Source organism: Podarcis bocagei (genome assembly GCF_964188305.1).
Source record: "Podarcis bocagei genome assembly, chromosome: 4".
In the NCBI taxonomy this organism is placed as follows: Eukaryota; Metazoa; Chordata; class Lepidosauria; order Squamata; family Lacertidae; genus Podarcis; species Podarcis bocagei.
In genome coordinates this window covers 15,727,293-15,742,661 of record NC_138128.1, presented here as the reverse complement: position 1 = coordinate 15,742,661, position 15,369 = coordinate 15,727,293, and the positions used below count along the sequence as shown (strand labels likewise).

Genomic DNA, 15,369 nt, shown 5'->3' with positions numbered 1-15,369 from the left:
ATGAATTCGGACTGTTCTAATGTAGACGATAACATACTCAAATGCTCATAATACCTTTCAGGTAAAGTAGACATTAGCGTGGTGTCGGGAACGAGCCACAGTAAGTCACACCATGCGAGTTGGAGTTAACTCTTTATTAGCAAATACATGATTTGCACAAATCTTGCTGGCGTGTTGGGCTTAAATGAGCGCAACAACTCATCTCCAGTAGTTCTTTCCCGCATGAGGCAGTTGCTGAGGCAACTGTTGCCTCCCCAAAGTCCCCTCCACCCCATGGTTTCTCCCTAGCAATTGGAGACTGTGTCTGTGCGCAGCCGACCTCGCCTCTGCCCTTTTCATGCCTCTTCTGGTTCTGGGAGGCCAGAGGGAAGGGGAGCTTGTCGCAGCAGGAGGGGGAGACACCCCTGCCTCTTCACCAGCCTGACACACTTCTTCCTCTTGGGCCTCCCTTCCTGCCCTGCTTCAGCCTCTGCCTCTGATTCTGGACTTTTCTCTGCCCCAGGTTCTCCAAGCTGACTAAGCCCTGTTACCCCCTTCACCTTCCAACACCTCCTCTTCCCAGTCTTCTCCCGCTGACCACTCATTGTTGTCTGACCATCACTCTCTGGACTCGGAGCCTTCTTCTCATGCGGGTTCCCCAGCTGGTTCTTCCCATTCACATACAGTGGTGCCTCTGGTTACGAACTTAATTCGTTCCGGAGGCCCGTTTTTAATCTGAAACTGTTCTTAACCTGAGGTACCACTTTAGCTAATGGGGCCTCCCACTGCCGCCACCGCGCAATTTCTGTTCTCATCCTGAAGCAAAGTTCTTAACCCGAGGTACTGGGTTAGCGGAGGTATTTCTGGGTTAGCGGAGTCTGTAACCTGAAGCGTCTGTAACCCGAGGTACCACTGTAATGTGTGGTTTTTTGGGTGGAGGGGCAGGTTCCCATCCAAGCCTGTACCTGTTTTTAGCCAGGTTGCTGCATCACGAACCTTCAGACCATAGAAAGTACATTAGTGTTGCACACCAGGAGAGAACATTTTAATTTTTCCTGATTTACATGTATAAATGTCCAGTTTTGTGAGTGAGTGAGGGTGGGGAGGCTTAAACACAGCAGGGTTAAAATAGTCATGAGGGTGGATAGAGGCGGCGAAGGGAGAAAATGATCATTATTCTCATTTTGGAACATCTGCATTGCGTGCTTCTCTTTATTCAAGCAGTTTGCCAGTCAGACAATGGCAGATGGTCATTCCTCATTATTCAGAGATGATCAAAGAGGACCCATTCTGTCTGACGTCAAACTTTGCTTCATAGTCCCTGACTAGAATACTACCTTGTAACTGTACTGCATAAAGATAAATTAGGAAGGCGAACAGCAGAACCTTCTGTACCAGTGAAACAGGGCCTTAAAAAAACCCTAGTAATCTGTATGTGTTGTATGAGAGCCAGTGTGGTGTAGTGGTTAAGAGCGGTAGTCACGTAATCTGGGGAACCGGGTTTGTGTCTCCGCTCCTCCACATGCAGCTGCTGGGTGACCTTGGGCCAGTCACACTTCTGTGAAGTCTCTCAGCCCCACTCACCTCACAGAGTGTTTGTTGTGGGGGAGGAAGGGAAAGGAGATTGTTAGCCGCTTTGAGACTCCTGAAGGGGAGTGAAAAGCGGGATATAAAATCCAAACGCTTCTTCTTCTTCTTCTTCTTCTTCTTCTTCTTCTTCTTCTTCTTCTTCTTCTTAAGAAATCTAGATGGTGTAGAAACTAGATGGTATTAAAATGCATAGGGAAAAACATAAAATAATCAGTTTGTGGGGGATGTTCTTGCAGTAGACTGAGAGGAACATATTTATACAGTGGTACTTTGCTTCCCAAACTTAATCCATTCTGGAAGTCTGTTCCAAAACCAAAGCGTTCTAAAACGAAGGCGTGCTTTCCCATAGAAAGAAATGCAAAATGGATTCATCCGTTCCAGACTTTTAAAAAACACCCCTAAAACAGCAATTTAATATGAATTTTACTATCTAACGAAACCATTGATCCATAAAATGAAAGGAATAATCAATGTACTGTAAGGTAAAGGTAAAGGGACCCCTGACCATTAGGTCCAGTCGTGACCGACTCTGGGGTTGCGGCGCTCATCTCGCTTTATTGGCCGAGGGAGCCTGCATACAGCTTCCGGGTCATGTGGCCAGCATGACTAAGCCGCTTCTGGCGAACCAGAGCAGCGCACGGAAATGCCATTTACCTTCCCGCCGGAGTGGTACCTATTTATCTACTTGCACTTTGACGTGCTTTCGAACTGCTAGGTTGGCAGGAGCAGGGACCGAGCAACGGGAGCTCACCCCGTCACAGGGTTTCGAACCGCCAACCTTCTGATCGGCAAGTCCTAGGCTCTGTTGTTTAACTGTACTATAAAATAAATAAGACAGTATTGCAGATGATAAAAATTTAATCCCCCCCCCTTAAGTGCACTGATGATAGTCATTGTTTAGATGGGGGCTTTTATCCATTTCTGTGGTCACACAATCATCAATCAATCAATCAATCAATCAATCAATCAGTCAGTCAGTAGTTGAACTGGGTTTCACATAGTCACAAAAACAAAGTCACAAGCCACAGTCACAAGTCAGTCCCATAGAACGAAGAACAAGTCACAGTCAAATAAATGAAAAAGCCACACAAACAAACAAACAAACAAACAAACAAACAAAGCAAATACAAAAGTTCCAAATATCTCATCTTTATTGCGTGGGTGCTCGGGACTCAACAGCCAACAGGAAGCCTCTGATTAGTAGCGGTAGACTCTATTTACAAATGAAACACACTGAGCAGGAAGCGGAACATGTTCCGCTTCCAAGGCAAAGTTCACAAACGGGAACACCTACTTCCGGATTTGCAGTGTTCTATTTCCAAGTTGTTCATAAACTAAGCTGTTCTAAAACCAAGGTACCACTGTGGTTAGAATTACAGTACGGTAGAATTGGAAGGGAAGTCATTTAGGCCAACTCTCTGCACTTCAGGGACGCGGGTGGCGCTGTGGTCTAAACCACTGAACCTCTTGGGCTTGCCGATCAGAAGGTCGTTGGTTCAAATCCCCGTGACGAGGTGAGCTCCCGTTGCTCTGTCCCAGCTTCTGCCAACCTAGCAATTCAAAAGCACACCAGTGCAAGCAGATCAATAGGTACCACTGTGGCAGGAAGCGTTTCCTTGCACTCTGGTTTCTGTCCCGGTGTCCTGGTTTAGTCATGCTGGCCACATGACCCAGAAGGCTGTCTATGGACAAACGCTGACTTCCTCCGCCTGAAAGCGAGATGAGCGCCACAACCCCATAGTCGCCTTTGACTGGACTTAACCATCCAGGGGTCTATTAACTTTTACCTTTTACCTTACTTCAGGAATCGCAACTAAAGCACCATCCAACCTCTGCTTAAAAACCTCCAAGGAATTGAAGTCCATCACTTTCTGAGGGAGTCCATCCCACTGTTGGAACAACTCTTACCATCATAAAGATAAATTAGGAAGGCGAACAGCAGAACCTTCTGTACCAGTGAAACAGGGCCTTAAAAAAACCCTAGTAATCTGTATGTGTTGTATGAGAGCCAGTGTGGTGTAGTGGTTAAGAGCGGTAGTCACGTAATCTGGGGAACCGGGTTTGTGTCTCCGCTCCTCCACATGCAGCTGCTGGGTGACCTTGGGCCAGTCACACTTCTGTGAAGTCTCTCAGCCCCACTCACCTCACAGAGTGTTTGTTGTGGGGGAGGAAGGGAAAGGAGATTGTTAGCCGCTTTGAGACTCCTGAAGGGGAGTGAAAAGCGGGATATAAAATCCAAACTCTTCTTCTTCTTCTTCTTCTTCTTCTTCTTCTTCTTCTTCTTCTTCTTCTTCTTCTTCTTCTTCTTCTTAAGAAATCTAGATGGTGTAGAAACTAGATGGTATTAAAATGCATAGGGAAAAACATAAAATAATCAGTTTGTGGGGGATGTTCTTGCAGTAGACTGAGAGGAACATATTTATACAGTGGTACTTTGCTTCCCAAACTTAATCCATTCTGGAAGTCTGTTCCAAAACCAAAGCGTTCTAAAACGAAGGCGTGCTTTCCCATAGAAAGAAATGCAAAATGGATTCATCCGTTCCAGACTTTTAAAAAACACCCCTAAAACAGCAATTTAATATGAATTTTACTATCTAACGAAACCATTGATCCATAAAATGAAAGGAATAATCAATGTACTGTAAGGTAAAGGTAAAGGGACCCCTGACCATTAGGTCCAGTCGTGACCGACTCTGGGGTTGCGGCGCTCATCTCGCTTTATTGGCCGAGGGAGCCTGCATACAGCTTCCGGGTCATGTGGCCAGCATGACTAAGCCGCTTCTGGCGAACCAGAGCAGCGCACGGAAATGCCATTTACCTTCCCGCCGGAGTGGTACCTATTTATCTACTTGCACTTTGACGTGCTTTCGAACTGCTAGGTTGGCAGGAGCAGGGACCGAGCAACGGGAGCTCACCCCGTCACAGGGATTCGAACCGCCAACCTTCTGATCGGCAAGTCCTAGGCTCTGTTGTTTAACTGTACTATAAAATAAATAAGACAGTATTGCAGATGATAAAAATTTAATCCCCCCCCCTTAAGTGCACTGATGATAGTCATTGTTTAGATGGGGGCTTTTATCCATTTCTGTGGTCACACAATCATCAATCAATCAATCAATCAATCAATCAATCAGTCAGTCAGTAGTTGAACTGGGTTTCACATAGTCACAAAAACAAAGTCACAAGCCACAGTCACAAGTCAGTCCCATAGAACGAAGAACAAGTCACAGTCAAATAAATGAAAAAGCCACACAAACAAACAAACAAACAAACAAACAAACAAAGCAAATACAAAAGTTCCAAATATCTCATCTTTATTGCGTGGGTGCTCGGGACTCAACAGCCAACAGGAAGCCTCTGATTAGTAGCGGTAGACTCTATTTACAAATGAAACACACTGAGCAGGAAGCGGAACATGTTCCGCTTCCAAGGCAAAGTTCACAAACGGGAACACCTACTTCCGGATTTGCAGTGTTCTATTTCCAAGTTGTTCATAAACTAAGCTGTTCTAAAACCAAGGTACCACTGTGGTTAGAATTACAGTACGGTAGAATTGGAAGGGAAGTCATTTAGGCCAACTCTCTGCACTTCAGGGACGCGGGTGGCGCTGTGGTCTAAACCACTGAACCTCTTGGGCTTGCCGATCAGAAGGTCGTTGGTTCAAATCCCCGTGACGAGGTGAGCTCCCGTTGCTCTGTCCCAGCTTCTGCCAACCTAGCAATTCAAAAGCACACCAGTGCAAGCAGATCAATAGGTACCACTGTGGCAGGAAGCGTTTCCTTGCACTCTGGTTTCTGTCCCGGTGTCCTGGTTTAGTCATGCTGGCCACATGACCCAGAAGGCTGTCTATGGACAAACGCTGACTTCCTCCGCCTGAAAGCGAGATGAGCGCCACAACCCCATAGTCGCCTTTGACTGGACTTAACCATCCAGGGGTCTATTAACTTTTACCTTTTACCTTACTTCAGGAATCGCAACTAAAGCACCATCCAACCTCTGCTTAAAAACCTCCAAGGAATTGAAGTCCATCACTTTCTGAGGGAGTCCATCCCACTGTTGGAACAACTCTTACCATCATAAAGTTCTTCCTGAAGCTGTTTTCATACCAGTAGGGCCTCCTCAGGCAGGGGCATTTAGCAGTTCTGCTACTTGTTTTAACTAGAGAGGCCAGCAACCGAACGTGGGACTTTCTTGTATGCAAAGCACAAGCTCCACCGCTGAGTCATGGCCCATCATTCTGGTCTCGGTCACGTTGCTCATTTCCTGACCTTCTGCAGCTGCTCATTGCATATAGTCCAGGGCTCTTTCCCCCCTTCTCCCAGCATCAGATGGCTTTTCAACAAAGGCAACTTCCTGATTTCTAGTTAAATGGATGTTGCTCCAAACATAATCTAGAGGCTTGCCAATTAAAACAACCCAATACTTGCTCATCAGATGGGGAAATAGCCGAAATTTAAGCTAAGTTATGCAGATAGCGGAGAAGAACATCTTTCCATGCATGCGCTCTCTCTCTCTCTCTCTCTCTCTCTCTCTCTCTCACTCACACACACACACACACACATTATTAGTGCTAACCTGCAGTCTGTCCTGTCTTGTAAATGGAACAAACTGACTGTTTCTAATGGAGAATACAATGATGTAGTCTAATTCTAACAAGCCTCAGCTGCTGTGCTTGAGATGTTCCCCAGAACTGAGTCAAACCAGAGGTAATATGGGACAAGATTTAAAACCAAATGTAGTTGATCACAGACATTCAGTACAATTCCATAGAATCATAGAATCATAGAGTTGGAAGAGACCACAAGGGCCATCGAGTCCAACCCCCTGCCAAGCAGGAAACACCATCAGAGCTCTCCTGACATATGGTTGTCAAGCTTCTGCTTAAAGACCTCCAAAGTAGGAGACTCCACCACACTCCTTGGCAGCAAATTCCACTGTCGAACAGCTCTTACTGTCAGGAAGTTCTTCCTAATGCTTAGGTGGAATCTTCTTTCTTGTAGTTTGGATCCATTGCTCCGTGTCCGCTTCTCTGGAGCAGCAGAAAACAACCTTTCTCCCTCCTCTATGTGACATCCTTTTATATATTTGAACATGGCTATCATATCACCCCTTAACCTCCTCTTCTCCAGGCTAAACATGCCCAGCTCCCTTAGCCGTTCCTCATAAGGCATCGTTTCTAGGCCTTTGACCATTTTGGTTGCCCTCCTCTGGACATTTTCCAGTTTGTCAGTGTCCTTCTTGAACTGTGGTGCCCAGAACTGGACACAGTACTCCAGGTGAGGTCTGACCAGAGCAGAATACAGTGGCACTATTACTTCCCTTGATCTAGATGCTATACTCCTATTGATGCAGCCCAGAATTGCATTGGCTTTTTTAGCTGCCGCGTCACACTGTTGGCTCATGTCAAGTTTGTGGTCAACCAAGACTCCTAGATCCTTTTCACATGTACTGCTCTCAAGCCAGGTGTCACCCATCTTGTATTTGTGCCTCTCATTTTTTTTTGCCCAAGTGCAATACTTTACATTTCTCCCTGTTAAAATTCATCTTGTTTGTTTTTGCCCAGTTCTCTAATCTGTCAAGGTTGTTTTGAAGTGTGATCCTGTCCTCTGGGGTGTCATATATTCCATTATAACACAGTACAGTACAGTACAGTACAGTGGTACCTTGGTACTTGAATGGCTTTGCTCCTGAACAAATTGGCTCCCGAACGCCGCAAACCCAGAAGTAAGTGTTCCGGTTTGCAAATGTTTTCCGGAAGCCAAACGTCCGATGGGGCTTCCACGGTTTCCGGTTGAGTGCAGAAAGCTCCTGCAGCCAATCGGAAACCGCACCTTGGTTTTTGAACAGTTCCAGAGGATCACTTTGCTGTGGCCTAACAAACTTGAATGGCTGATCAGGTGCTTAAGGGTTGGCTGTCCAACCCTTGGTTGCAACTGCTGGAATGCAATACCCAGTGCAGCATAAGAGAGAGGAACACAGCCAGCTAGGAGGGCATTATTATTATTATTATTATTATTATTATTATTATTATTATTATTATTATTATTATTTGCAATTTGAACCTGGGCAGGACATGCAGATGGAGATCTGGGAGACAGTAGCTGGCAGACGAATTGCAGCAGGAAACTTACACATACAACACACTTGAATATTTGTGGTGCACTCACACCTGAAAGCTCTTTCCAGAGTATCAAATGACTCTGTGTAGGTTGAAGTTGTGTGTGTGTCTGTTTCTGGAGCCCATGGCCACGTCATCCTCCCAACTAGTTCATTGCATCCACACTGGAAAACTGCAGAGGTCTTTTAAGGTCTAGCTGGAAGGAAGATAAGCATCCGTACACAATAAGCCTTAATTTCCTTCTGTTGCCGCAGCATTCTTTCCTTAATTTTTAAGTGAACGCTCCATCTTTTTGGGCTAATTATAACGTTCAGAAACAATGAATTCCCTTTTAGAAAGAGCGAGAAGGAACAACAACAACAAAAAACCCCACACAAAATAACTGCTTCGGCTCGCTATCTCGGAAAGTTAACTTTGAGCCCCAAAGTAGTTCCAGGATGCAAAATATTGTTTTGGAAGACTTGGGAAATAAATCTTCCAAGTGAGCCTGCTTACCACCAAGGCATTCTTGGTCGCTGTGTATAAACAAAAGGGAGCTCAATGCGCCCCGACATTATTTGTCCCAGATGGAGTTCTAAACTTGGCTCCTTCTCCTGCGTTGATCTCATGGTGTACCAGCAAAACTCCGGAGTTAAGAGACGTGCATTGCATCCATTTTATTTCTGTGTGATTGGTGTGGGAGGGGAAGGCTCAGGGGGTGTTGGGTGGAAAATTTGTTTCATGGTTCCCCCCCTCCCTTCCCCCTCCCTTCTCTGTTCTTGTGGAGGACGGTGGTAAGGAATGTGGGGCTCATGCCAAGGAAGAAACAGCATTGCATAGTGGGGTGTTCTTGGTTTTGTTTTTATTTTTCCCCTCTCTGAGTACCTGTATATAGCTTAAGAGGAACCGAGAAAGGGCTTTCTGGGTAGTTGATGTGTTTGAATAGCAGAGGGGAGGAGCGGGTTGTCAATGCAGAACTTTTAAAGCAAGATACAAACATTCTTGCTTTTTTCAGAGTCTTACTCAGAGCACAGCTTTGTGGGGATTTCACAGTGCAGCAAACCAGAATTCCAGGATGTGAAGAGCCTTGTATTAGACCGGGCCAGGCCCGTGGGTGGGTTAAGAGAGACCAGGCCCTTCATGTTTTCACACAGGGTCCTCTTCAGCAGCTCTCTTGGAATGGCCACCGTTTTCTTCCCTTCAAAGCCTCTGCTGCCCAGATCTTAGGCTTGGAGAGCCTCCAGTTCTGGATTCCTGAGGCCAGGTGGCTTGAACAAAGTTGAAACAAGGCTGGCATCCTTGGACCCTGGCCAGGGTCCCAGTGGCCTGACACCATTCACTGCTCTGCTACATTCTTTCGGGAGGGGGAATGATTTTCAATGATTTTCTCGCCTAGCTAGGCTAGATCCAGCCACCATTTGAATTTCTGACAGGGCTCCCAATCTGGGATTATTCCAGGGCAATGGAAGGAATTTCCAGCAGTAGTTAGAATCATAGAATCATAGAATTGGAAGAGACCACAAGGGCCATCGAGTCCAACCCCCTGCCAAGCAGGAAACACCATCAGAGCACTCCTGACATATGGTTGTCAAGCCTCTGCTTAAAGACCTCCAAAGGAGACTCCACCACACTCCTTGGCAGCAAATTCCACTGTCGAACAGCTCTTACTGTCAGGAAGTTCTTCCTAATGTTTAGGTGGAATCTTCTTTCTTGTAGTTTGGATCCATTGCTCCGTGTCCGATTCTCTGAAGCAGCAGAAAACAACCTTTCTCCCTCCTCTATGTGACATCCTTTTATATATTTGAACATGGCTATCATATCACCCCTTAACCTCCTCTTCTCCAGGCTAAACATGCCCAGCTCCCTTAGCCGTTCCTCATAAGGCATCGTTTCCAGGTCTTTGACCATTTTGGTTGCCCTCCTCTGGACACGTTCCAGTTTGTCAGTGTCCTTCTTGAATTGTGGTGCCCAGAACTGGACACAGTACTCCAGGTGAGGTCTGACCAGAGCAGAATACACTGGCACTATTACTTCCCTTGATCCAGTTGGACCCAGTTACCCAGTTCTGCCCAGACTGCGTGAGGTACCTACCAGTGGGCACTTTGCCCACAGCCCCCTCAGAGGGCTGAAGCTGAGCTGAAGCCTGAAATGGCAGCAAGCCGAAAGTCCAGCTTTATTGACCAGGGAGAAGACCAGGCTGCTAATATTTATAGCACACGCCCTACCCCACAGCCCAATAAATGACTTCAAAATATTGGCTCAGCAATAGCTTCTGACTCCCACTAGTTACTAGGAACAGCAAAATGCTTTCTTTTTCCTCACCCTTTGGTCTCTGCTGACTTAGATTTGCAGATTTGTACTTGGATGTGCAGATCATCTTAGTTTGAGGATCATGGGGTTCAGGAGGTAATTCAAGGACCTCCTCTCCATATGAACGGACCCGGACTCAGCAATCCTCATCTGAGAGCCTTCTTAGTGTGTCTTCTCCATGAGAGGCCCAGAGGGCAGCAACGCAAGAACGGGCCTTCTCTGTGGTGGTTCCCCATTTGTGGAATGCTCTCCTCGGGAAAGCTCACCTGGCGCCTTCATTACATATCTTTAGGCACCAAACACATTCCTCTTCTCCAAGGCCTTTGGATAATGAAACAATCTATGGCAGGGGTCGGCAACCTAAGGCCCGTGGACCCCCGCCACCTGCTCAGGGACGCTGCCCCCCCCCCGCCAACTACTCGGTCAGCTCCCATGCGCCGCGCTAAACCGGTGCGGAGCAGAGTGGGGACCGCCTTCTGTGATGCTGGCTGGCTTCCCATTGGCTGCAGGAGCTTCCTGCAGCCAATGGGAAGCTGTGCACGCCTCCTCTGCGCTGGAAGGAGCGCCGGAAATAGCATTTGTGCATGCGCACGCACACACACTCCGGCCCACTGTGGAATCTGGGGGACCGTGAACCGGCCCAAGCCACAAAAACTTTGCCACCCCCTGATCTATGGTCTTTCAAGCTGTGGAAGGTATTGCTTTTGTTACATATTACGTTATGTATTTTTATACTGTAAATGGCCCTGTGATCCTCAGATAAAGGGCAGTAGTATAGTGGTACTTTGGGATGCGAACGGGATCCGTTCTGGAGCCCCGTTCGCATCCTGAACGCAACGTAACCAGCGTCTGCGCGTGCGCAGGTCGTGTTCTGCCACCTTCGCGCGCATGCGCGTGACATCATTTTGAACGTCTGCGCATGCACGAGCAGCGAAACCCGGAAGTAACGCGCTCCGTTACTTCCGGGTTGCTGCGGAGCGCAACTTGAACACGCTCAACCCGAAGCACATTCAACCCCAGGTATGACTGTATATAAATTTAATAAATGAATAAAAGTAAATAAGAAGAACCACCCCTTGAGCTACCATTTTGTACTGGGTTCTGGTTGGTGGACCTCAGGATTCTGTTAAAAATCACAACAGTGAAACAGGTGCTGTAATCCTGAGGCCCACCTACATCTGTTTATTGAGCATTTATTTTCAGTCAGTGGGTCAATGTTGTCCCCCTTCCCCCAAGTGAGCTGTGCTTTGACTCAAGGTGGGTCAAGCAGTGAAATTGCCACCCTTTTAAGAAAACAAGCGCTTTGTGACCCGTCTAGTCCGGCATTCTGTTTCCTGCGGAAAGAAAAGACTTCTTAAATAATGATCGAAACCTGCTGGGATGCTTTGAGCAGAGCATGTTTATAGTTGAAGCTGCTTCCCAGGTGCCTATGGGAAGCCCCCAAGCAGGACTCGAGGGCAAAAGTGACTGGTGTATAGAGCCATTTTTTTCCTTGAAAGAGAAGTTGGCTGGAGGTGAAATAGTAGGAGGTACTTGTAGCAGTTGGGTAGCAGAATGAATTTTCACTCCTGACAAGCTGCAGCTACAGATATTCCATCTATTAAAGGCACAGGAGGCCTGGTGATCCTTACAGTGTATGGTTTAAAGTTTATTAGTGGGTCCCATGTTGCAGGTTGCCGGAGATGAGAGAAGCCAAAGGCCGCTGGTTATAGAAATCTTATGCAACACAATTTGTGCTGCTTATGCTCCCATGGACTAGCACCGGGTGATACCTGGTTTTCAGCATCGCGACATATATCACCAGCTAAACATGGCAATCATATCACAAAGTCTGAAATAAGGACGGAACTATGTAGAGGCAAATAGCAGGGTTGGGCGATAATCTGGTTTTCAGCTTCATGATATATCACCATAAAGCAGGGGGTCAGCAAACTTTTTCAGTGCGGGGCCGGTCCACTGTCCCTCAGACCTTGGGGGGGGGGGCGGACTGTATTTTGAAAAAAATAATAAACAAATTCCTGTGCCCCACAAATAACCCAGAGATGCGTTTTAAACAAAAGCACACATTCTACTCATGTGAAAACACCAGGCAGGCCCCACAAATAACCCAGAGATGTGTTTTCAATAAAAGGACACATTCTACTCATGTAAAAACATGCTGATTCCATGGGCTGGATTGAGAAGGCGATTGGGCCGGATCCGGCCCCCGGGCCTTAGTTTGCCTACCCATGCCATAAAGCATCGTGATATATCACGACGTCTGAAATATGGATGGAAGCTGGCTTTCAATTTCCAGCCCTTTTTTTTAATGTCTATATTTTAGTTTATTGCCTCAGTGAGGAGCCGTATTTGGGTGGCTGATCTTATGTGTGTGCTCTTTATTGTTTGATTATTTTTAGCTGAATGATAACCCGTGGTTATGAGGTCACACAACATCGCTGGGATTAAAATAAACGAGATAAGGGTAGACCACCCACAATAGGCCACCCACAGTGGCAGAGAGTGGAGGTAGCATGCACCCAGAACCTCACCAGTTAGCAATCAATGTCTGCAATAATGGGGAGAGAGGAAGCTCCCCTGCCCCGCCAGGTCATCTCACCCCATCCCAAAATTGGAACAGGAAGCCACGTCCCGCCACCTGTGTTGGACAAGGTCTGGTCTGAGACAGAACCACGCTTGCCATGGAATTCTAAGCTGCCCCAGGCAAGATGGCTTCTGCATGGATTTATAAAATGCCAACTTAGATAGGGAAACTAAAAGAATCCTAATCCTTTTTTTGAGAGCCAGACAATAGTCGCAGATACTTGAAACTGGCACATTGCTAAATGGGAGTACCTTGACAGGAGGATAGAATTCTTGTCTACAATGCCAAGTTGGGCCTTGCCAAACGTAATGATATATGGAAGGTTTTTTGTTTTTGTTTTTGGCGTGTTTGTTCTTGTTTAAACATGACAGTTCCTGTGTTCTGGGTTTGCCTTTTCCTAGTGTTTTCCAAGAAGCGGAACCTGCCCACCAAGTTCTATGGGCCTCAGCAAAATGGACTGTTGGGGAGATGCACAAATCTTTTATCCCTGTGCAGCCAAGAGGCAGGAATCGCTAGGAACTTGATGCAGCCTTTTGTTGCTCATTCCAGCGATGCCCTTGAACCGGACCCTCATATGTTCCCCTGCATGTCACTACCAGTTAATCCTGTGGGAATGTGGTTGCAGTGCAGCAACATCATCTTCCACCTGTCCATGGCCCAGTCTCTGCTGAAAGAGAAACTTGTGTGTGTGTGTGTGTGTGTGTGTGTGTGTGTGTGTGTGTGTAGGCTGCATTTTACCTCATGCAGAGCACACATATGCATTGCCCTCCTTTGAGGCCCTGCAGTAGGCAGCCTTATTTTCTTGACTTCACCCTGTTTTCACTTCTAAGCTTTTTGAGTACCGTATTTTTCTGTGTATAAGATGAGGTCTCCACCCCCTCCCCAATTTTTTGAGTTTAAAAATGTGGGTCGTCTTAGAGCAGTTAAATATATAAATAAATACGGTACTTGCCGCCATACACGCTCTGGTAGTTGAAGCTCCTCACAGTGGTGAGCCGCAGGGCCTCCTTATCCTGCTTTCCTCCTCCCACTCAGCCAGGAGGGAGGCTGAAGGTGGTCCGTTTGTGCCGCACAGAGTCTGGGCGGTGGCTTCGCGCAATCGGTTCCGCGCCGCTCCAGTTGTCTGTGGCGATCGACGATACCTAACCCCTCCGCGCCTTTCCCTCGGGGCCTCCTTAGTCTGCTTGCCTTCCCCTACTGAGCCCGCACTACAGCTGGTGGTGAGGCTGCTGGTGATCCATTTGTGCCACATGGAGTTTGTGGCTGGCTACGCACGAGCGGCGCTGCCGCTCCAGTTGGTCACGGCGATTGAAGTAATACCACCCCTCCGCACCTTTCCCGTCATAGAAACCTTGCGCCCCTCCTGGGTAATGGCGCTCCCCCCCAAAAAAGGTCAAAAGCTCAACAACTCTGATAGGTGTCTTGTTAGAGGTGCGCGGCTGTCAGCGTTGGTACGGCAGGTGAGCTATTTTCGTCAACAATTAAGCTCAATCTCCCCCCATTTTCTTAATTTGGAGTCCCCCAAAATAGGGGTTGTCCTATACCTGGGGGCATCCAATACTCAGAAAAATACGTTATGTGTACGAACCCTGGTACATGGGGACTTTGAAGCTCTGGATTTAATAACTCCCCCTGCGCCATGTGGCCATGTCCTCCCAGATTCCTACACATAAGCTTTGCAGGGTTGCTGCATTCCTTCTCTTCTACCTAACAAGTGTGAACTGGAAGTAGTAAGGAAGTGTTAAAAAGAAAAGTTACCTAGCAGTTTCCCGTATGCTTTTCTTCATTCCTACCTTCCTGCTGGATGCTTATCCTTGTTGGAGCTGCCTGGGGAACAAGCCACAGTGGACTTAGTTGCGTTGGCCGGGTGTTGCAGCAGCAACTGGGAAACCTGGAGCTGCCATGGAACGTGGTGGAGGAAAGGAGAAACATCTAGTCCAAACCCCTGCAATGCAGGAATCTCATCTAAAGCATCCTTGACACATGGCCACCCAACCTCTGCTTAGAAACCTCCAAGGAAGGAGAGTCCACAACCTCCCGATGGAGTCTGTTTCATTGTCGAATGGCTCTTACCGTCAGAAAGTTCTTCCTGGTGTTTACTTGGAGTCTCCTTGCTTGTAACTTGAAGCCATTGGTTCAAGTCCTACCATCCAGAGCAAGAGAAAAAGCAAGCTTGCTCCTCCCTGCACATGAGAGATATTTGAGGATGGCTATCCTATCTCCGGTTGTCTTTGTCCATGGAGTTTTATTGACAGGATACTGGAATGGCTTGCTGGTTCCTGTTCCTTATGGAAGTGAGAGCTGGACCATAAAGAAGGCTATTGCCAAATAATTGATGCTTTTGAATTATGGCGCTGGAGGAGACTCTTGAGAGTCCCATGGACTGCAAGAAGATCAAACCTCTCCATTCTGAAGGAAATCAGCCCTGAGTGCTCACTGGAAGGACAGTTCCTGAAGCTGAGGCTCCAATACTATGGCCATCTCATGAGAAGAGAAGACTCCCTGAAAAAGACCCTGATGCTGGGAAAGATGGAGGGCACAAGGAGAAGGGGACGACAGAGGTCGAGATGGTTGGACAGTGTTCTTGAAGCTACCAGAATGAGTTTGACCAAACTGCGGGAGGCAGTGGAAGACAGGAGTGCCTGGCATGCTCTGGTCCATGGGGTCACAAAGAGTCGGACACGACTAAATGACTAAACAACAACAACAAAATCCTATCTCCTCTCAGTCTCCTCTTTTCCAGGTTTGCTTTGGGAGTGGTGTTTTTGTCTGGGAACGATAAATTTAAGCCTGCCAGATCAGAGCAGCA

General features: G+C 47.2%; 1 protein-coding gene across 2 annotated transcripts in view; it reads left to right on the top strand.

Moving 5' to 3' along the window:
• The window catches only part of FNDC3B (fibronectin type III domain containing 3B), a 289,308-nt gene that overhangs the window by 85,540 nt on the left and 188,399 nt on the right, over positions 1-15,369 (top strand). The gene's annotated exons all lie outside the window — the stretch shown is intronic.